Source organism: Equus caballus, chromosome 29 (genome assembly GCF_041296265.1).
Source record: "Equus caballus isolate H_3958 breed thoroughbred chromosome 29, TB-T2T, whole genome shotgun sequence".
Taxonomy (NCBI): Eukaryota; Metazoa; Chordata; class Mammalia; order Perissodactyla; family Equidae; genus Equus; species Equus caballus.
In genome coordinates this window covers 42,269,647-42,292,039 of record NC_091712.1, presented here as the reverse complement: position 1 = coordinate 42,292,039, position 22,393 = coordinate 42,269,647, and positions in this window count along the sequence as shown.

Below are 22,393 nucleotides of genomic sequence, written 5' to 3'. Positions count from 1 at the left end.
GTCGTCAGGACTTAGAGAGAGGACCAGTGTGGCAATCGCCGGGGCTTCGAGTCCCCAGGATATTAATTACTACAGACACATGCATGACTCGCTGCTCATGTGTTCCTGGCGGCCAGCGATCTTATCTCGCCCACGACTGCCAATTCGTGCGGGCAGCCTCCAGACATCCTTCGATCCCTCATTGTGTGCAGCGCTCACGGGGAACCGCAGAGGCCTTTCCTGCTCCTCTAAAACACAGCTGTGCTCTTTTGCCCTTGCTTTTTTTACCTTTTACTTTTTTCTGTCTTTGTTGTTCTTTTTTCCTGTGTTACTTCACAAATGCCATCGGTGGAGCCCCAGGATGGGCTCCATCCTAAGAAAGCTCTTTCCTGTGGAGTTTTTCCCTTCCTGTGTGATAGCCATGAAAGCCTCGCATACTGCCCCATTACCTGACTATGGGAAACACTGAAAATCACTGCTTTCAAACAATTTGGGGGCTGCAGTTCCCTCTCCATAAGGACAATAATCTCTTCCTTCTAATGCATTCTGAGGATTAAAAATACTGTATGTGAAACACCCAGCACAGTGCCTTAGCACAGGTCAGTGCGCACGAGTTATCATCCACAATTATCATCCAAATTTATCTGATTGTGTGAAAATGTATTAGTTCCAATGCTGCATTTGTAAAATCATCAAGTCGCTTCCAACATGTAAGAGAATCCATTTAACCAGATGATCTGTTTGGAAATTCAGCTCCATGTTGTGGAACAGAATAATTGGTTGTGGAATCATGTAATAAACGGAATGAACACCTCCCTGCCTCCCAGTGTTGTCAGGAAGCCCCAGTCTTGTTCCAGACTGTTGGGCAGGGCAGCCAGGCCCTCTTAGGAGCCGGGCCGTGTGAGCTCAAACCCTAAGTCCCCCACTGAACTCTGGGCAAACAGTCATTCTGTGGTCCACTTCTCATCTGTAAAACAAAGATCATAATCGTACCCAACTAGTACGATAGTTTTGGGGAATAAATGACTCGATATGACCAATATATGTAAAGTGCACAGTGCAGAGGCTGACATCTAGTATGTATTTTTGGGTTTTGCATTTTTATCATTTCTGCTCAAAAGAAGCCCCAAGCCACGGTGACCCCATAGCTGTTCTGTGTATAGGCTGTATATGTTCTGTATGTCAAGTTCTGTATGCAGCTCACCATTCCTCCTTATTTGCACAATTTCTCTTATTTCACATGGAAATCAAGCACAAAAGGCAGTGTGGCTGCATATCTCTAATGCTCTCTCTCTTATCTTCCTTTCTAGAATAATACTGCAACCAAGGCAGGCAAGCTTAATGACGGAAAAGGACTGCAATGCTAAGATTCTATACAGAGTCTGAAGTTCACAAATTGGTCAGAGACTCTATATCTAGGGTTGTATTGTTAAAGAATTCAGGAAGTTCACCATCTACAGGGTCACTCGTGTACAGTTGTGCAGGTTGTGGTCTGCCCAAGGACATCTGACCCAGAGAGGGAGTGGTTGAAAAATTCCTTGCTGCAGTTCACTAAGGCAGGTGCTCTGGCCCCGTCTGCAGCTGCCTAGAGGAAGAGGGGCCTGAGGGCGTGGGGACATCCAGGTGAACTTCACGTGAGGCAGGGAGGACGGTGAAACTGGAACCCATGCGCGAATACAGCTGCATACGAATCACTGAGTGGGATTCAGAATTTGTAACAAGTGTAACAATTGTAACAAGTTAGGGGAAGATATCTGAATGCAAGACCATACTATAGGAGAGACCTTGGAATTTAAAAGGAAGAGAAAAGAAGAGAAGAAAAGAGAAGAGAAAGAAATTAATTCAGCAAAACTGAGGAGAGAGCGGAGGTTGGGGAGGAGGACTGGAAACTTCCAGAGAATATATTCTATGTTTGTTAATGTCCACAAAATAATTATAAAATAAATTATGTGAAACAATTGGTATAAATATTAGGAAACACAAAATTATCTATTAGCTCTAAGAGAGGCTACACTTAAAAACTCGTACAGTTACTAGGGGAAAAAAATTCCAAAATTACTCTTTAAATGAGATAGAAAACTCAAAAGCCGTAAAACAAAATACATATATTTGTCTCACAAAAAAAAAATGATTTTAATGCTGCATAAACAACTCAAAGACAATTGAAACACATTGGAGAAAATACTTGGTATACATAGGACAGACAGGAGCTTAAACCCCGCACACAAACTCTGCTACAAACCAGGAAATATGAACAAACATCCAACACAAAGAAAACGATGTTAGCAAGTTCCAAAAAAAGAAAAAGAAAATGATTATCAAATACCTGAAAAGATGCAATGATAACTCACTGTTTATCAAATAAGCAAAAGTTAAAGTTAAAAACCGGATAAAATTTTTCTCTGAAGAAAGTCACAAAAGTTCTTTAAAAGCCATAACGTCAAGTAGAGACAAGATTGTGGACAAGAATGGTACTCTCGTTCTTGACATGATGACAGTGAGAACTGCTCAAACTTTTTAAGAAAGTAATCTGGAGATAAATATTAAATTAAAGTATATTGATTCCTTGAGCCAACAATCCCACTTGTGGTAAGCTCTTTTACAGAATAAAAACAAAGCTACAGATACACAAATATAGGGATGTTTCGTATGGTATTATTTGTAATGGCAAACAAAACAAAACAAAACAAAAAAGTAGTATCTGTCAATATGGAAGTGGTGAAATAAACCGAAATTTCTATACCATGGAGAATGTTATACAGATTTTGGAAAATTGAGTTAGATATTATTGACTTGGAGGAAAGTGGATGGATAGACAGACTGACAGACAGATGAATGGATGAATGAACGGACAGATGGATGGATGGTCGAATGAATGGATGGATGAATGGACTGACAGATGGATAAATGGATGGTTGAATGGATACCCACCTAAGTGAGAAAAGTAAAGTACAAATGAATGTGGGTGCCCTCACTTTTGCAAAATAAGCCATAATAAAACCTATGTCTATGTGCACGTGCGTATGTGTGTGGGTGCTTATGTTTGATGGAGTATGGAGAAGTTTTGGAAGGATATAAACCAAGCAGGCAAACTTGGTTACATAGGAAAAGTGGAATGAAGACAACAATTTCTTTTTCATAATAATTTTTTGCATTTTTTCTCTAGTTAAGATGAGTTTATGGTTTTAACAAAGTTAAAATAACAAGAATGATAAAATATATATATAAGGTTTTTTGTTTTCAAAATGTGTACGGTCAATTCTAAATGTTCAGCGAGGGTTCTCTCCGGGGCAGGGTTAGAGCTGACTGCTCGGTCATCCTCGTCCTCCATGTGGTCACGGTCCCAGAATGAGAGCCGCAGAGCAGAGTGCCTGTGAAGACTCCTGCAGTAGCGGGTCACAGGGTGGGATTCTGAATGCTGCCGCTGAGTCCAACGCAAAGCTACTAAGTGCTATTTTTTTTTCTTCTGTCTCTAAAGTAGTAGTCACTGGCTAGAAACGATCAAATATTAAATACGAAAACAGGTGGGGTAAGAAAACGTTCCTATTTTCTTTAAAACCTAAGTAAAAGGTGATGTAGAGTTGGGCACTTCTGCTTTGTAAAATGTCGCCTGTATCCTTATGTGATCGAGAACCAACATTTTCTAGAGCTCCATCCTTGGTCACGCCTTACCTGAGACACCACGGCGGCGTGTAAGGGCCAGGTGAAACCATAGGAGAAGGTGCTTGGAATTATCCTCGTGGTATGCGTGAAGGCGAGGCAACTGAGGATAGAGGTAAAACAGCTTGCTTAAGATTAGGCAGGTGAATCCGTTTTCCCTCTGGTGAAACGGCTAAAATCAGGGCATTAAACAGAAGCAGCATTCTGGGAGGGATGGCCGCAGGTGGGGCCTGGCAGCTCTGTCCTCGGGCCCCTCACAACGTGGCTGGCACAGGGCCGCGGGCTGCACCAGCACCTTTGACAAACCCAAACGTCCTTGGAGGTAACACGTCAAGTCAGTGTCTGTCATTAATGTCTCGATGTGGAGTAATACCTCAATGGGGACTTTCTTCTATGAGAATTGCTCTCCAGAAGCCGGTAAAGGGGTAGGATGTTGGTGGAGGCACTGGGGGCACCTGGCACGTCCCAGGCATCGGCAGAAGAGGAATGGCTTGACTGAGGAGCAGCAGGAGACAGACAAATTCATCTCCAGAAGGAAAGACAAGGAGGATGCTTTCCTGCTTGTGCTCAGATCCATTTATTCCTACTATTCCTCCACACAAACTCTCTGCTCCGTCTAGACACATCTCAACACCATTAGGACAACATTTCTGGGTGACAACAGCTTCAAGCTTTGCCCCAACCTATTCTCTCCCTTCCAGAGCTCCGTCTCTGGAGTCAGATGGGCCCAGATTCACAGCCTGGCGTCATGTGCTGCGTGGTCTTTGGCATCTCACTAGGCCTCTCTGATCCTCTGCTTCTGCACCTGTGCCATGAGGTAACCACAGAAACTAGCTCCTATGCTGGTCTTTAGGATGAAATAAGACGATTTACATAAAGCACTGGCCTCTGTGCCAAGAACATGTACATGCACAACAAATATAGCTGATTGCTGGTGTTATTTTTAGGGATGGTGACTTGTGATTCCACATCAGTGCCTACTTCTGCCTGTTCGTGGAACCCTGCCCACACCCAGCCTCCTCAGTGGCATTTGTGGAGAGTTAGGGTGTATGTCCTCTATCCCAGTTCTAGATCAAACCCACCACTGCTGTCCACACAGCCGGTATCATTGGTCCCAGCACAGACTGCTGCGCTGTTTCCCACTAGGAATTCATTGTAATTATTGTGCGTGTGTGTGTGCCCGGGCATGTGTGTGTATGTGCCCAGGCGTGTGTTTGCATGGGCATATGTGTGCATGAGTGTGTGTGTGCCCAGGCGTGCGTGTGTGTGCAGGCATATGTGTGCATAGGTGTGTATATGTGTGCATGGGCATGTGTTTGTGTGCATGGGTGTGTGTGCACAGACAGATTACAAACTCCCGAAAGGCAAGAACCTCATTTCACACTCCCATCATGCTCCTCACCTTACCCAGCCTAAGCCCACATGTACAGCAGGTGTCCTGTAGATACCTGTGGAATGACCCCATCCTCCTGGGTAATTCTGATGTGTTAACTTTCCTTGGCAGGGTTTATCTTTCCTAATAAAGATTGGGCAGGTGTTTTTACAAGATATTTGATGAACTTTTTTCCAAATACGATTAATTTCCACTGTATTTCAAATTAAAACATTATTTTTCTTGTTAGTCCTTTTTTTTGGATGTGCTGTTGAGACACCGCAAAGTGGAGACCAGAATTCAAGTAAGACCCAGAGACGGCTTCTATTTAGGCTCCCACATCTTCCACAAAATAAAGTCGTCGATTTGGATTTTTAAAGGGAAAACCTAAATGTCTGGCTTCTCTTTAGAAGTCCAGTCTGACCTCAGGGAGCACCTGTTCTCTCAGAGCTAAAGTCTCCGGGGTTCATTGCTTGTTCAGATGGGATATGCCCCCCATAAGTGTGCCTGGCCCACCCTCACACAAGAGTTGCACGAGTGCTTATTGCTAGAGTGACTTTTCCCCGTGTTGCCTTCCGGGCCCCTGTAGGCACCTGGGTGGGGAACTCTGCTGAACACAGACTCACCCCCAGCAGGGTAAATATGTCGTCCTTGCTATGCCTTGCTCTCAAAAACAGCTTCTCTGTGTGCCTCTGACACGTGCCATAGTTCTTGAAAGCAGTTGCATGAAACAATTTCAAAATATGTTAGACTTCTCATCTTTTGATGCATAGTTAGGCTCCAAGTTCATTATTAGCCTGGTGTAGATTGCAGCGGCTACTTAATAAAACGGTACAAGTTTCCTAAAGATCCTGGCAGGATTACAGCTGCGATTAGTGAGAGCTCACAGGCTCCTGGAATTATCAGTCACGTTTCCAAAGTATTCTCATGCAGTAGATGGCATTACACTGCAATAAGGTTTGCAGTTTAAGACTTTAGGCAAAATAAGAATTTTGCCTGGAAAATCTACGCACTTTCTTTAGGATCATATTCTCTCAACTTTCAGAAGGAAAACACATTTCTTAGAAGCTAATTTAGAATAATCAACCACTGTATTCCCAGGGCTTTCAATCCAATTTTTCCTTACATGTCTTGCTTTTTTTAACCTAAGAAATGGAAAACACGTGGTTAAATAGTTTTCTATGAGAACAAAGCCCCACTATCCTGCAAATGTGTGTCCACGTTTAAAGGTAAGAGAGGAGGAAACTAAGAGAGGAGGAAACAAAGGATATTTGCGGGCTTCATCTAAGGAAGGAAACAACTTCCAGTAACAATTAGCATTTGACAGTTCATGTTCTCTTGGAGAAATAGACCACAAGTTAAAAAATCACCAAAATAACTGATAATCCTGTTTCTGAACTCACACGTCTCCCAGGGCACTTGTAAGCCTAACAAGAGGGAATGTCTGTGACGCATCATCGTTATTCACGGATCCAATCATTACAGAGAAATATTTGCGAACAATGCCTGGGAAGGGGGCTCAGCACATTGCCTCTGGCAACAATGTTTGCTAGGGGCAAGGGAGAAAAGAAAGCGTGATATAATGTATCCAAAGCCTTTTAGCATACAAAAGCATGCAGCATTTTTTTTTAGTTATTGATCCAAATACACCCTAATTTATAAAATTGACTCTTGTAAATATCATTCTCTTATTTCTCCAATGATATTCTTTTAAGCTGGCTAAGAAATCAAACGTCAGCTAATAAATATAAATAGAGAATAATTATTAGAAAATAATTATCTAGGTTCATGTACAGACGATCAGCTATAGTGTGATAGCCGTTTTATTTACAGTCACTGCTCACTGTCAGCAACAGGAAGGACGCTCAAACTACACAAATATGTGTGATTCACAGATAACACCACTCTCCTGGCTGAAGCCCATTTTCTGAAGCATTTTCGAAGTATTTGCTTTGTTTTTTAGGAAAGGCTAACCAGGGCAGTCTCCATACAACTTCATTATCTACTAAAGGAAAGAATTCCGCTTTGTCCATAGAAACCATCATTTTACTTCATTCCTAACAAGTGGCACTGCTCTCAGTTTCAAGGACATTAAGAAATAAAATGCAAGAAGTTTTCAAAAACTGTTGTAAGAAAAAAGTTGAAGCGATGTTTGTAAAGTCATTTCCTAAGCCAGCACTTAGCAAAACGTGCACAGCTGTGTGGACTGACAGTTTGGTGAAGAAGTGTTTCTTCAAGAAGCTAGAACAATTCACTTGAGGTCTTAGGAAGCTGACTCAAGACAAGCGACAGAGAACGAACCTGGAGGGTCCAGAGAAAAGAGCAACTAAACCCCGTATTATTCCTCTCAGAGACTTCCTCTCTCTTAGGTTCTTGACAGAAGTTGGTTAGCAAACAGTCAAATCAAATTGCCGAAGAAAGTGCATATTGCACATACTTGGTGTTTCTAATGAGCAGTAAGGTGCTAGTTGTGAATGTCCAGGGCGAGCCAGCTTGCATCTCCGCCCTGGTGAGGGGTCAAGCCACCTTTATGTAGACATTGGCTAGAAAAGAACCTGTAGATGAAGGCAAAACTTTTCACGAGAAAAAGTCCTGGGTTGATTCTAATGCTTTGAATGAATATGAGGTTGAAGCGTAGAATTCCCCATGATGCTCACGGCAGTGAGGAACTTCACCTGATGAAAGAAGAAGCCCTTTTGTTAAATATGTGTTAATTTGTAAAATAAATACCTGGTCATTTTACAAAACTTGGAATAAGTGTATTTATGTGGATGTTGTATATGCGTGTATGTTTGTGTGTATGGCAATAAATTTGTCCCATTACTCCACAACCCAGAAATAACCAGTGTTATCTTTCTATGGCATTTCGCTCCTATTAACAATATTGTGAATGAGCCTATTGTTCATGAAGTACCTTATTTTTCCTAATACTTTCATAAGCATTATCCCAGGAAACTAGAAATTCTTCTAAATAGCCATTGAAGCTACGTAAATCTCGATCATATGGATTTACCGCATTTCATGATGCCAGCTTTTATCGGACAGCTTTCCCTCGTTCTTTTTATAATGAATGATTTCACAAGGAAGACCTTGGTACGTAATTTCTGTTCTAAATTTGAAAATAGGTTCCTGTACTGAATCTTATATGTAAATTTTCTGAGTCAAATCATATTGAAAAGTTTGAGGATTCTGGTACACACTGAAATTTGTATAAATAAATAAAAGGAGCAGTTTCTCTTGCCCCCAGCAGAATATGAGGATGCGTGTTTTGCTGGGTCTCCATCAACACTGGGCATTCTCAATGAGAGAGAAATGGTTTACCTCCAACTAGGACAAAACTCACCTATTAGTTGTCACTTTACAAAACGTGGTCTCTGTGGCATGTCACCGTTGATAGCACATCCTATGCACTGGCCCATGAGGACGGGCAAGCTCGAACGCCTGCCCAGTAAGTCAGTGACTGACACTGGTGGACGAGGTCACCTCGTTGTCTCTCTGGACGCTGAGAAGTGCGGTATCTACAGCCCACGGCCGTCCATTCTTTATGCTGAGCTGCTCTTTCTGACAGTGTTTAGCCAGCAGATCCCAAAACTTCTGGAGGCGTCTCCCGAGAGACAAAAACACGACCATATCATCAACATAAAGAAGAATGCCACTTCTTGAGGTTTTTCATAATTTTTAAGGATAAAATAACAGCTCAGTAATCACAAGTGCAATGTGGAAGGGAAGCTGACTGAGGGGCTACCGGCACATGGCGTGGAGAGAAGGGGCGGAGGGCCCGAGCCTGGCCTCGGAAGTGGTTGCTCTCCGTCTTGACCACTCACACCGGGGCGGGCAACGCCCTCCTCCGCTTCTCTCTGCCCATGTGCCCCATCTGCTTGTCTCTGCTGCTTAACGGTGTGCAGTGGCCAAAAATGAACAGGTGACCCCAATTCTAAGGGACCTTTTGTTCATGTGCTTCCAAGCAGTTGCATACATGCATTAAAGTTCCCGTTCTCAGAAGAGAACATGAACGGTCCAGTCCTGCTTTCTTTGACTGGCTGGTTTGTGTGTTGGCCAGTGTAGCTGTCACTGGCAGTGGTCACAAAAACATGGACCTGGCCACGTGGCCTGTCCCTCCCAAAGAGGCTATCAGTGGGGAAAATTTACCCGAAAATGTGATTTTGAAAAGGGGTTCTATCTTCCAGTAGATGTGGCCAGAAAGCAGGCACGTACGGTTTAATGTGGACATGGGTTGAATTCTAGTATAGAATGGGGTGCTCGTAATTTAAGGATTAGAAATCGTTCTGCCAGGAACCTAGATAGTCACCCTCTGAATCTTAAAGTGACATTATAAAGAAGGCTCTAAAAGAACTCTAAAAACTGAGTGATATTTAAATTAAATGTCAATATAAATTGTTTAAATTAAATGCTAATTAAAATTCAGGGATCTTTGCCTATTTAGCAGTCTGGTCTATTAATACCTCCTCTCTAAAACACCGAAAAATGATTATTTGACTAATATATGCTGCAAATAATTTTGAGAGTTTCTTAGCCATAGTCTCAATTAAGAAAAATGATGGGGTGATGATAAATAACAGGAAAGTTTTGACTAAATCTCTTCTGTTTTTATGTAGGATGTTTGACACAAACAATTGCCTTTATTAACAATAAAGCTGGTCTAAAATTTGAGGAAAAGTTGGCACATAATTTTGGAGAAGAGAAGAGGTACATAGTGACAATTTGTGTTTACCTTGGGAAAGTGTCTCTGAGGATTTCAAGAAAACACCCTCCTGAGAGGTGGGATCAATCCTTCAGATTATGAATTAATAGTTTTCCATCAAAAGGCATCTTCTGAGGTCTTCTCAATAACGTAATTTAATCAGGAGCTAAAATGAGGTTGGTGGATCCAGGAAGGTTTCTGAGGCTTTACCCAAGTTTCAAAGCCTGTAGAATTCAAGAGACAAATCGTCTTGTCATGGGGGCTCTGCAACGCCCTTCACTGAAATTTGCTGTGTCCAATTAATTAGATTTTTAAGCTAATATTGCTCATAATGGGTGGTAGCACCAAAACCTCCTGCTCAGATCTCTAATTACTTTAAAAGTGCTTATAAAATATTTTACAGATTTAGAATTCTCAATGGCAGGTAAATGGTTATCTGTGCCAGAAATAACTGGTGGAGCCTAAGTAACGATTTTGTCTAACAGTCATTCTACGTTTACCAACAACAGTTCAAATGCAAGTTTTGCTCACAATGCATTTGCTACATATGCCAGCGTCGTGAAATCAGCCTTGAGAACACTCTCCACAAACTTATAAACCTCGTTGGGTGGAGTCGTTTAGAATGTATAATTTATTAAAATTCTTGATATCATGTATTTTGTTTGGAATTACTTATTGGTCAGAAAATAAATGCCTGATGTAGAGGAGGGAGTCAGCCGAGTACCAGTTGACTGAAAGTATGAGCACAGAGGTCTTTGCTAAGACATCTCAAGGCCAGTCCTTCAAGAAAGGCACCAAGGGGATTTGTTCCCCGAAGCCAGAAGCATCTGGAGATGAGGCCATCCTCCAGAGATGCAGGATGCGTGACACAGCAAGGGAGGGGCAGAGGGCTGGGAGCAGCCCTTTCTGTTCCCCTGGTTCAGGACGAGGCAGTAATTTCCACACATCAGACACGTAGAAAAAACACACAGAGATGCCCCGTCTTCAATGGTTCTCACCACAAAAACTAGATTTGCACAAATTGAACAACAAAGAGACCATGGGTGTAAAAACAGTCTACTTGGGGCTGGCCTGGTTGCGTAGTGGTTAAGTTCACACACTCCACTTCCTCATGCAAAAAGAGGAAGATTGGCAACAGATGTTAGCTCAGGGCCAATCTTCCTCACCCAAAAAAAAAAAAAATCTACTAAATCTGGATGCATATTTTCTTTATATTAACTATAGACTTTTTCTCATTGACTCTTTAAAAAAACATGCTAGTCTCAAATTTACTACTTTCATATCGTTCGTTTATGAGTTGTCAGTATGCTCTGTAATCAACTGGATCAAGAAGAAATAGAGACTCTGCCTCACTCAGTTTTCTGACAACCCCTATACAAACAGCCACCACAAAATCTTTGACACTCGCGTCACGTCACTTAGAATACTTTTTCCGTAAATGTGACAGCTTGCTCCCAGCGTGTCGGCATGCGTGTACTGAAGTGAGCTCCCTTTGGCCAGAGACAAACACAACACGCAGCTGCCTGCTGGTTTTCCACACACGGTTATTTGAAATTGATAGGATGCTGCAAGCTCATTGAGAATTTAATAAACTTCCCAAAGCAGGGGATTGAATTCCCCAAACGCTCTTTATTCTTGACATGAAAAATGTTGCCTTCAATCAAGAGCAAGCCTGTCTCTCATTCTTTCCTTTATTCATTTTCCTTCCTTTACAGAAAACTTCTTCCTGAGTTATTTAAATATAATAGAGATGTCAGCTCCAGAGATCAAACTCAGCTGATGCCCATACAATGGCAGAACAACTGGAAAGTTCACTGTTTCAGTTGAACGTACTTTTAAGTCAAAATGTTAATTTATATAAAGTGATTTGCTTTTCATTATGCTCAGTTGTAAGGGTGATCTTACCACTAAGGATGATGACAAACATTCATGGAACTTTTGCTGTGTCAGGCATGGTCCTCCGGGTTTCTTTCATATGAATTAGCCCCTTGAATCCCAGAATTACTCGCAAAGTTGAATCACACAACCACCCCCTTATCATGCTTAAAGAAACGAAGACATATTTGATTTCTGTAAATCTTCTGTTTCGTGCCCAGGCCCAGACTCCTGAACGCTCGGTGAGAAGAAGCAGGCTAGATTGGAAAGGCTGGGACACTTTCCACTTCCCGGGATCCAGCTTAGGGCTGAGCTCCCGTTGCCAACATCGGGCGGGAAGATGACACAGCCGCTCACAGGACCGTGAAAACTGCTAGTCAGCAGGGGGACGCCCAAGGACAGTGTCCTATGCAAATATTATTCTCCCTTAATTTAGATGATGGCTCTTACTAGGCTACGGGTGGTCTCTCTTTTTTTGTGTGATTTCCTCTCAATTTAATCATATTGTCTTCTTTTAGTCTTGTTTTTAAAAAGTCTACCTTTTGCTTTCTTTAACGGTGAGAAAGCTGGACTGGTCTTTCTAAACTACAGCTCTGAGCACACCATCCTCCTGCTTTTGGTCTGTCAGTAGCTGCCTGCCTCTCCAGCCCACCCTCCAGCCTCCATTCACAAGCCCCCTCCACTGGGGGCAGGTCCCATCGTACACCCAGGACCTGCGGTTTCTCTGAAAGAGGAGTCATCATCTCTCGTATCTCCACATCTTTTTTTTTTTGAGGAAGATTAGCCCTGAGCTAACTGCTGCCAATCCTCCTCTTTTTGCTGAGGAAGACTGACCCTGAGCTCACATCCGTGCCCATCTTCCTCTACCTTATATGTGGGACGCCTACCACAGCATGGTGTGCCAAGCAGCGCCATGTCCGCACCCGGGGTCCAAACCAGCAAACCCTGAGCCCCTAAAGTGGAACGTGCACACTTAACCGCTGTGCCACCAGCCCCCATATCTCCACATCTTTGATCAAGCTTCCTCCTTTACTTGGAACATTCATCTCCCTCTTTATTAAATCACGCCTCCATCTGTTGACACCTAGATGAATCGCCACTTCCTCTGGAAGGCCTTTCCTCACACCTGCAGGCTGGGCGAGGTGACGTCCTCTACTCTGTTGCAAGATGTGTCCATCCCTATTTTAATGGTTTCTCCCTCAGTAGATAGGTATTTCCTTGAGGGCAAGAGTTCTCTTTTGCTTCTGTCATCCCAGAACGTAACACGATTAGGAAAACTCAATAAGTATCGATTGGGTTGAATGAAACACCAACTTGGAGAGAGGCAGCCCTGTTACTACTTGGAGATCTCTTAAATAAGCAGGTTTGGGGTTGGCCTGGTGGTATAGTGGTTGAGTTTACACGATCCACTTCAGTGGCTCAGGGCCCATGGCTTCAGATCCCAGGAGCGGACCTACACACTGCTCATCAAGCCAGGCCTTGGCAGAGTCCCACATACAAAACAGAGGAAGACTGGCACAGGTGTTAGCTCAGGGACAATCTTCTTCAAGTAAAAAGAGGAAGATTAGCAATGGATGTTAGCTCAGGGCCAATCTTCCTCACCACAAAAAAGAAAAAAACATTCAATGCCATATTTCCAAGACCAAGTGAATCCAAGAATTGTGGGGAGAATTAACAATCCCAGATCTAAAATCTTAACCTGAGCAAACACTGAACTGTCTTAACTAAAATGAGCAATATACACGTATCTTCAAGGTTAGCTCAAGAAAAATCCAGAAATAAGGTCAATTCATGTCTCATGTTTAATATGAAGATATTAAAGAATTAAAGGCTTATTCTGCCATACACATCTTTGAATGTTGCCAAATCCTTCCAACCTAACACGTAAGAACAAAATATACAGAGAACCACTCATACAAATTTTCAACTGCAATGCCATCATCATTTAATATTAAAACATTATCGTTATATTCATGTATTATTGTATATTATTGTATATTTCTATAAGGCTTTTGGGAAGGAAATACAATATAAAAACTCTATATTCTGCTGTGTTTCTGAAATAAATCATCTGTATCTACATATCTATCTCCATCTCTATCACTCTCTCTATATCTCCATCAGGGCATTGTTTTCAGAGTTCTTCTGTTGTGTAATACTTCTCAAACAATTTTACTTATCAAGAAAACAATGGAAAATTTGTCCAGGGTCAACTTTATTCCCAAAAGTGTCAAAAGTGGGCAAACCCAAATCCCATTTTCCAAGAAACTAAATCACTAGATATATTGATATCAAAGCATCCTTTTTCTGATGAGCCATGGCAGAGAAGCAAAATGAAAAGTCTCTATCATTAAGATATTCCTTCGTGACTTCAACAATATTTTATTTCAAAAGACATATTATTAAAAATCACTGTCTCCTGTTTAGAACTCTGGAGAGGGCAGGGGAAGAACTGAGAACGTCGGGGTGTGTTTTCGGGTAACCTCTCTTATGATGAACAGTATAGGAGACACCCAAGCGAGTGTAAAAAGATCAACAGGATTTAGCCATGGAAAATTCACCTGATTTCAGATTTTTTGAGCTATTAGTTTCCCAGTTGAAATCAGAAAGGAGTTGAGTTAGAAATTAGCGTTCCATATAAAACGAGGGACTTCAAGGAGAGGGGGCCTTTTGGACCTAGAAAACATTTCCCAAATTTGCAGATTGCAAAATAGTAATATAGTTTTCAGGATAAAGTATTCTCTATTCTAATGTTAGGGAAATAATTTCACATTTTCTTTACTGCCAAACTTTTCAGAGACTTTAATCTATTAATTGTATCATAAACCCACAACGGTAAGACATATTTTTTTTTTTCCAATTCTTACTGATCACAGAATACCTGTCACAAAGTCTATTAACTGATGAAGTAAAAAGATCACACAGTTTAGAAAGTTTGGGGATCTGTTGGGGACAGCGTTTGATTTTTTAAAATATAGGGGGAAACCAAATGTAGGAAATTGAATAATTTCATAACGATAGATTAGGAAACACGAAATTTAGAAAATGTTCCTGATGCTGTGTTTTGTAACTTCCCACGTGAGACGTTTTTGTAAGCCCGGCCACTCTCGTTTCAGGCGGACACGGAAGTTCTTGCTGCTCCAGATTGAAAACTGTCCTTGTAAAATTTAGATTTGCAGAAGTCAGAGATAGTCTGTATTTCATCCTCTGCTTCGTTTGTGGAAAGATATAAATCAAAGCAAGAAAAAGAAAGAAAACCAGGCACCTGGAGTCACACATTCCACACTGAATTCCCTGACCAATCAAGAGACAGATGGTTTAAACGGTGTGGCCTTACATCTCTAATGGGTGTTGTTGCCACGTCTCTTTCCATCTTGTTTTCCTGTCAAAGTTAATTAGGAAATAACGTAGAGAAACCGTTACGTCTTTAAGGAATTTTTTGCAATCGCTGGCTACTAAGGGGAAATGAGAAAACATGGTATAAATGTTCACAGCTGTTTCTACGAATGAGCATCGCTACCAGCTAAAGAGTAATTCTCCCCTAACTATAGATTTTTGCACAGTAAGACACTTTCATTGTTCCAACTCAAGGCATTGCGGCTGTATAGAGTTCTGCTTTAATTCAGTCTGCTAGGACTGCTGTGAAGCTGCTAATCTTCACTTAACCTATTTGTGAAATGAGCAAAGTGTAAATTCAACTCAATTCAATGCAATTAATATTTATGGAGAACTCATAGGGTGCACAGCCGTGCACAGAGAACTGTAAGGTTGGACGATGAATCAGATGCAGACTCTTTGACAAGCTTTCTATCGCTCATCTCTAGGGAACATTGACTCTGGCTTAGAACAATATGAACAATCAAAATTAGGATCATGTCAGAAAAGAACACCAGAGCTTAAAATCAGGATGGAATGACTTCAAACCATCTCCACGGAGTGGACTGCATGGCAGGGGTGCTCTGTCTTCATCCTTCTGTGCCGGCTGAATCCGGGTGTGCGCCCAGTGGAAGGTGACACAGACTGTGATGGAAGGTTGGTCTGTAGGCTTCCCAGCTGCCTGTCGTGTGATATCAAACAATTCCTTTGAGTCCTGAAGGTCTTGGGTCTTCAAAGTGACCTATTAAAATACAACCAGTCAGGTTAGTCTAGGAAAATAATAGCAGATGCATAGCTCTTGTATCTTCCCATTTCTCCCCATAAAATGAGAGAAGAACTAAAATGCCAACCTTGTTTCCATGGACAACAGTGTCAAAACTCAGCGTCAAGTTTCCCACACGAACTCCAAAATGTAAGCAGATGGGGAGAAGCATCAGTAGAAAAACTTGCGTGGTTTAGCACCTGTGTATGGAAGGCAGAAGAAAGTAACAGGGCGTCTAATGAATCTGGGGTTTCGCAAATTTCCAACACTGGAAGCCATGGAAAGTCAATCTGAGAACAAGAGCTGGAAATGGCAGGAGTTCTCAAACTCCAGTGGAAGCTGCGTCTACAATACCCAAAAGGTCTGAAGAGGCTAGAGCAGTCTGGGTCCCACAGAGTCTTAAAAGTGGATGTCCTGGTTTGGGCTCCGACGTATTAAGAGCTTGGAAGTTATTGTGGTGTCCTTAGAGGAAAAATTGGGTGAATTAAAAATCAAAAATTTTTTTATGGACCCATCAGAGAACTGAGCTCCTCCAACAATAAATAATTGTAGATCAAGAGAGGCATCCGTGCTTGTGTTAAGGAGAAATAAAGGAACATTGGCACAGGGATGGGAAGATAAACTTTGTAAAGGTAGGAGAAAGAGGACAAAAAATGAATCTGGTTCATTTAAAAGTCTTGTTAGCCTTGTTAGAGTGGTATTTTGCAATTAACTCTGTATTACTCAAGGTTCTCCAGAGAAACAGAACCTATAGGATATAGAGGAAGACAGATTGATAGATAGATAGATAGATAGATAGATGGATAGACAGACAGATAGATAGATAGATGGATAGATAGACTGATAGATAGACAGATAGATAGGTGATAGATGGATGGATAGATAGATAGAGAGATAGATAGACAGATAGATAAAGAGGACATTTATTACAGGATTTGGCTCACAAGGTTATCAAGGTCAAGAAGCCCCCTAGTCTGCCTCTTGCAAGCTGGAGGACCAGGAGAGCCAGTGATGTAATTCAGTCTGAATCCAAAAATCTGGCAACGGGGGGCTGATGGTGTGTGTCTCAATCTGAATCCAAATACCCTAGACCCAGGAGCACCAATGTCTGGGGGGCAGGAGACAGATATCCCAGCTCAAGCAGAGAGAGTGAATTCATCCTTCCTCTGCCTCTTAGTTCGATTCAGACCCTCCACAGATTAGATGATGTCTGCGGGCATTTGGGAAGGTGATCTTCTCTATTCAGTCTATGGATTCAAATGCTACTCTCTTCCAGAAACCCTCACAGACACACGCAGAAATGATTTTGCCAGCTCTGTGGGCATCCTTGAATACCCAGAAACATTCTGCCACCCCTTCTTGGGCATCCCACTCTCATGCCATCAGGATTCAACTTACCTTGTTTATGAGTTCATCTCCCCTTCCAGGGAGCATTTCCAACCACATCACCTTTCTCCTTGTTCCTTCACAGTCTAACCCGGTGCCTGACAAAAAGACAAGGGTCAACAGATGTTTCTTGAATTCACAAATTCAGTTAAATCTGTTCCTTTGTAGGTGATTTTCTAGCCTTCTGCAAGAATATAATTCTGTCCCTCCCCATTTCCCCAACTTCATCTTCCTAAACCATGTCCCACCATGTTTCTCTGCTCCTCGAAACTCCAGCAGAATCAAGCCAATTACCTTCGCAGAGCATTCAAGAACCTATGCATTTTGGCTCTCATCTACTTTTCTAAACCTATGTTTAATATTTTGCACCAATTTTTCCTTATTTTCAGTCTTCTTTCACAGCTCTTTTCTTCCTTCATCCTGGCTTCTGCCTGTGATGTTCATCCATCTACCTGCACATCATCTGAATCCCATTCCTGGCTCAGGACCTGGTTCAATACTCCTGCTTCTGATACACCTGCTTCATTTCCCACCCACCAGGTGGATGATGTTTCTCTGTGCCTTCTTTCCTAATTGTAAACTCCCTGTTTATAATCTTCACATTATTCTTCATCAGATCTCAGATATCTCGCTCACTGTCTTGTACATAGCAGTCCATTAATAATTTTACACTAGTTCCCAAAGTAAGGTAGACTCAAAATTGTAGTGGATCTTAGTTTTTATTTGATCATGAACCCATGTAGATTTGATGAACATTATAATCCCTCTCCTGAGGAACAATAATAAGTGCACACACACATGCACAGTAATTCCCATCCAGTTACAGGAGGGTCCCACTTCTCCTTAACTCTGGGTAGGTGTTGCTTTGGGCGGATCCGTAGTTCCCGATTTAACTCATTAAAGGAGAAGCCGAGGGTGCAGCCATCCAGAGCAGATCCTATTCTGTTTTCAGTCAGAAGACAGCTCGGGCCCCACACACTGCTCAAGAGGAACCGAGCCCTTCCTGGCAGCGCCACCACCTGACGCAAAATACTACAGGACGTGACATTTTAGCCCTGGATGCAGAGGGAAGTTTTTGCACTAACTTCTCATCTATATCCTTCTCTCTCATATCATCAATCACCCAATCAAAGCGACCGAGCAGAGGATGGAAGAGATAACAGCTAAAATATGAGAGTGCATTGGATTTCTCCAGGTAGGTGCCATTTTTCTCGACTTCCATTATTTTCCCATTTTATCTCATTTTTTAAAAATCAATAATTTTATTTTCGAGACCCAGAAAATTCTAGCATCTGTTGCCTAATGACAGGAGCTGTGTGGCGTAATTCCTGGGTGCGGCGTCAGGCAGCAGCCGCTCCCGTCCTCGTGTTGGCTTTCGGACCAGCTGAGGGAGCTGAGCGAGCTGAGCGGTTGGCGGAGGCTTCTGAGGGCCTGCTTCTTCATTTGTAAAAACAAGCTGTCTGTTCTATCTCAAGAATTTGGAGAACGAAATGAAATGGTATAAGGGAGTGTTTATGTTAAGCCTGACACACAATGCGTATGCTGAAACTAGACACCTCAATAGAGAAAGTAAACTGCATGTACCCACTTTCATCACAACATGTCTACATGCAGCCACGTGGACGAGTGGTCCAGCTGACAGAATTGAGAGAACATTCATTTTAAGACAAATGCCCCCTCATATGTGACAGAGACCACTCATTCCGGGAAACTACTTGAGCACTCACTATGCGCCATGCGTTGTTCTCGGCTCTGACTGCTCACAGGGGGCACACCACCACATCAAGTGCTGTCCCGCCGGCACGGTGTTTATGGTCTACTGGGCGTGGACAGGCAACGCAAAAGCACAGAGGGTGATCTTGCTAATTTAGATGCTGCAGGTGCTAAGGAGGAAACGAAAGGTGGTGTGTCTGCCTGGGTCGAGGGGAGGTCTCCCCTTCCACTGGAATGTCAGGAAAGGCTCTGCTGAGAAATGACTTGGAGCCCTGCAGACCCCAGGCAGGAAAGGAGCTCCCAAAAGAGTGCTCAGGCAGAGTGACCTGCGTCCCACAGCCTGGACGTCACTGTAAGGGTGACAACAACATTGGAGCCTGTGGTTTCCACAAAATGACCCAAAGCTGGTGATTCTGGGAGAGGGGCAGGACCAAACTCGTGTGGAGCTTTGTAGGCCCCTTGTCAGGATTTTATATTTTATTCTGAGCATCACGGGGAATGACTGGAGAATGGAAATCTGGGGATGAAGACTCTCCCACAAAATGTTCTATTCCACAGAAAAATGGGAAAATTTCCTGGAAAATGCAGTTTTACTGCCTGCTTCTTGATCGATGAGCTAGTTGGTAGCTTTAATGTCATCTGAAGAAAAATTCCCTATTGAGGTCTTTCTGAAATTCAGAAAAAAAATACATAATATACATATTTAACTATTAACTAATATATAACTTTATACATTTAATTTTATATATATAATTTTAAATAATGCAATTCTTAGTTAAAAACAGCTTTGCTTTTTTTTTCTTAATAAATATTCACTGTCCCAAGTGCTTAAAGGAAGAGCATTTTTGTTTCTTTCTTCCTTTCTTTTTTTGGTGAGGAAGATTGTCCCTGAGCTAACATCTGTTGCCAATCTTCCTCTTTTTTTTTTCCTCCCCAAAGCCCCAGTACATAGTTCTATATCCTCATTGTAGGTCCTTCTAGTTCTTCTCTGTGGGACGCTGCCTCAGCATGGCCTGATGAGCAGTGCTCGGTCCATGCCCAGGATCCAAACCAGCAAACTCCAGGCTACTGAAGCAGAGCACACAAACTTAGCCATTCAGCCATGGGGCCCCACATGTTTGCTTTTTAATAAACACAAGAATTTTAGTTACCAAAAGCTCTAGAGATCACACTATAGATTCATACAGAGAGATAAATCTGAACGGCTGCTTCTGAATGCTTGACTGAATTGTTGTACAAAATGGAAAACATGTTCACTTTTGTCTTTTTGCTTTTCTCTCTTTTCTCTTTGATCTCATGCCCCTGAAACATTACCTAGGTTTGCAAAATCCTCATCATTGCGGCCTATACAACCTTTCAAATAAAATTCTGAAGCAAAACCGTAAAAAGATATAGATATAGAAAATTTGATTCTAAAGCTCACACTCAACTGGTCTGGCCACTGTGCTCGATGGCTGGCTGTGCCCAACGATCTACTGTCCTGCTCAGAGGCCACATTTTCCAGCTTCCTTTAAGGTGGGCCAAGAGGAAATGAAGAAAAGTGAAATGTGCATCTCCACGTCGTCTCCAACTTAAAGATGAGCCGCTCTCTGTATTGAGCTCTCTCTCTCTCTCTCTCCCTCCCTCCCTACCTCCTCTCTCTCCAAGACACAAACCCAGCATTTTCATCTCAGGTGCAAACAGTATCATTTAGAGAATTTTAGCATTTTTAATGCAAACTTGATTGACACTGTGTTTCCATGAAGCAATGGTGTTCTGTGTAATTTTCTGAAGTTATACTTTTAAAAACCAGGTAGTTTTCCAACTTGTAGAGAAAAAAAGGTTGTTGACATATAATTATTTTTCGATTTTTATGTTTTCTCCCATGATATATACATATATATTTTCATTTTTGGAAGCTGCTAACAGTTAAAAGACAAGTGACATTTCATTATCATACATAACAGGTAGAAAGCATCATTGGTCAGTTGGTGGGACTAATCCTTCACTAGCTTACGTTGTCTATTTTTATTCTACCAGGAGATGTCATGGTTTGAACAATCACGCTATTTGTTTTCAAAATTCAGTGATATATTCATACAGCAGAGACATGTCTTTCACAGCACTGACGTCCTCTCCTGTGAGACATTCCTGTCACCTGCCAGGTAGGCCACTCCAGAGGGCAGCTCACAACTTGGCATCTTTTTTTCAAGAACTGAAAGAGAAGACTTAAAAAAGAAAGACTTTATTTTTTAGAGCTGTTTAAGGTTCACAGCAAAATTGAGCAGAAAGCACAGAGATTTCCCATGCACTGCTGACCGGCACACACACACAGCCTCCCACACTGTCAACAGCCCCACCAGATGGGACATTTTTCACCAAGGATGAACCCACATTGACACATCATTATCACCTAAAGTCCACAGCTTATCTTAGGGTTCACTCTTGGTGTTGTAATTCTGTGGGTTTGGACAAGTGTACAACGACATGGATCCACCATTGTAGTATCATGTGGAATAGTTTCACTGCCTTAAAAGTCCTCTGTGCTCCTCCTGTTCGTGTCTCCCTCCCCAGCCCTTGGTAACCACTGATCTTTTACTGCCCCATAGTTGTCTCTTTTCCAGATGTCATAGAGTTGGAATCATACAAGATGGAGCCTTTTCAGGCTGGCTTCTGTCACTTAGTCATATGCATTTAAGGTTCCTCCATGTCTTTTCATGGCTGATAGCTCATTTCTTTTTAGCTCTGAATACAATCCCATTGTCTGGAGGGACCACAATTTATTTATCCATTCACCTGCTCAAGGACGTCTTGGTTGCTTCCAAGTTTTGGCAATTATGATTAAAGCTGCTACAAACATCTGTGTGCAGGGTTTTGTGTGGACATAAGTTTTCAGCTCCTTTGAGTAAATACCAAGGACCAAGATTGCTAGATGGGATGGTAACGGCATCTTGCTTTATCAGAATGAGAGAGGGCAAGAGCAGTGTGTGACCACGACAGAAGTCGATCTCAGATGTCATGACCCATTATTTTCACCATTATCTCTTCTTTAGAAGCAAATCAATAGGTCCAGCCCACAGTCAAGGGGAGGGGATAACACAGGGAGTGAGTTCCAGAAACCAGGATCACTGGGGGCCCTTCTAGAAGCTGCCTGGCACAGCAAATAGAAAGAAACAAAGAAATTGCAAAAAATAATCAATCCTTGAAATCCTATGATTGAATGACTTGTGATTTTTTTCTTCTTGGTGTCCATTATATTTGTTTCTTCAGAATTAAATTTTCGTAGGTATTAGGTATCCAAGCCCTTAGACTCTTGTTGATAACAAATAAGGAAGTATCATTTTTACAGAGCGATAAAACTTCTGAGTGCAATTTTTAAATTCTTTTCATATATCCAGGTAATTTTTGTTTCAAAACCAAAAGCAACTTCAATTAATAGTACTTTCCTTCCTTCCATTTAAAGAAAAGTATACCATATTTACGTCCACAGTTATTCTTGAATTGCCAATTTCTTAAGCTTTTAACTTCATCTTAAGACATTTAGAAGTTTTATAAAAATGATGAACTGATTAAGATATTTTTTCTTTTT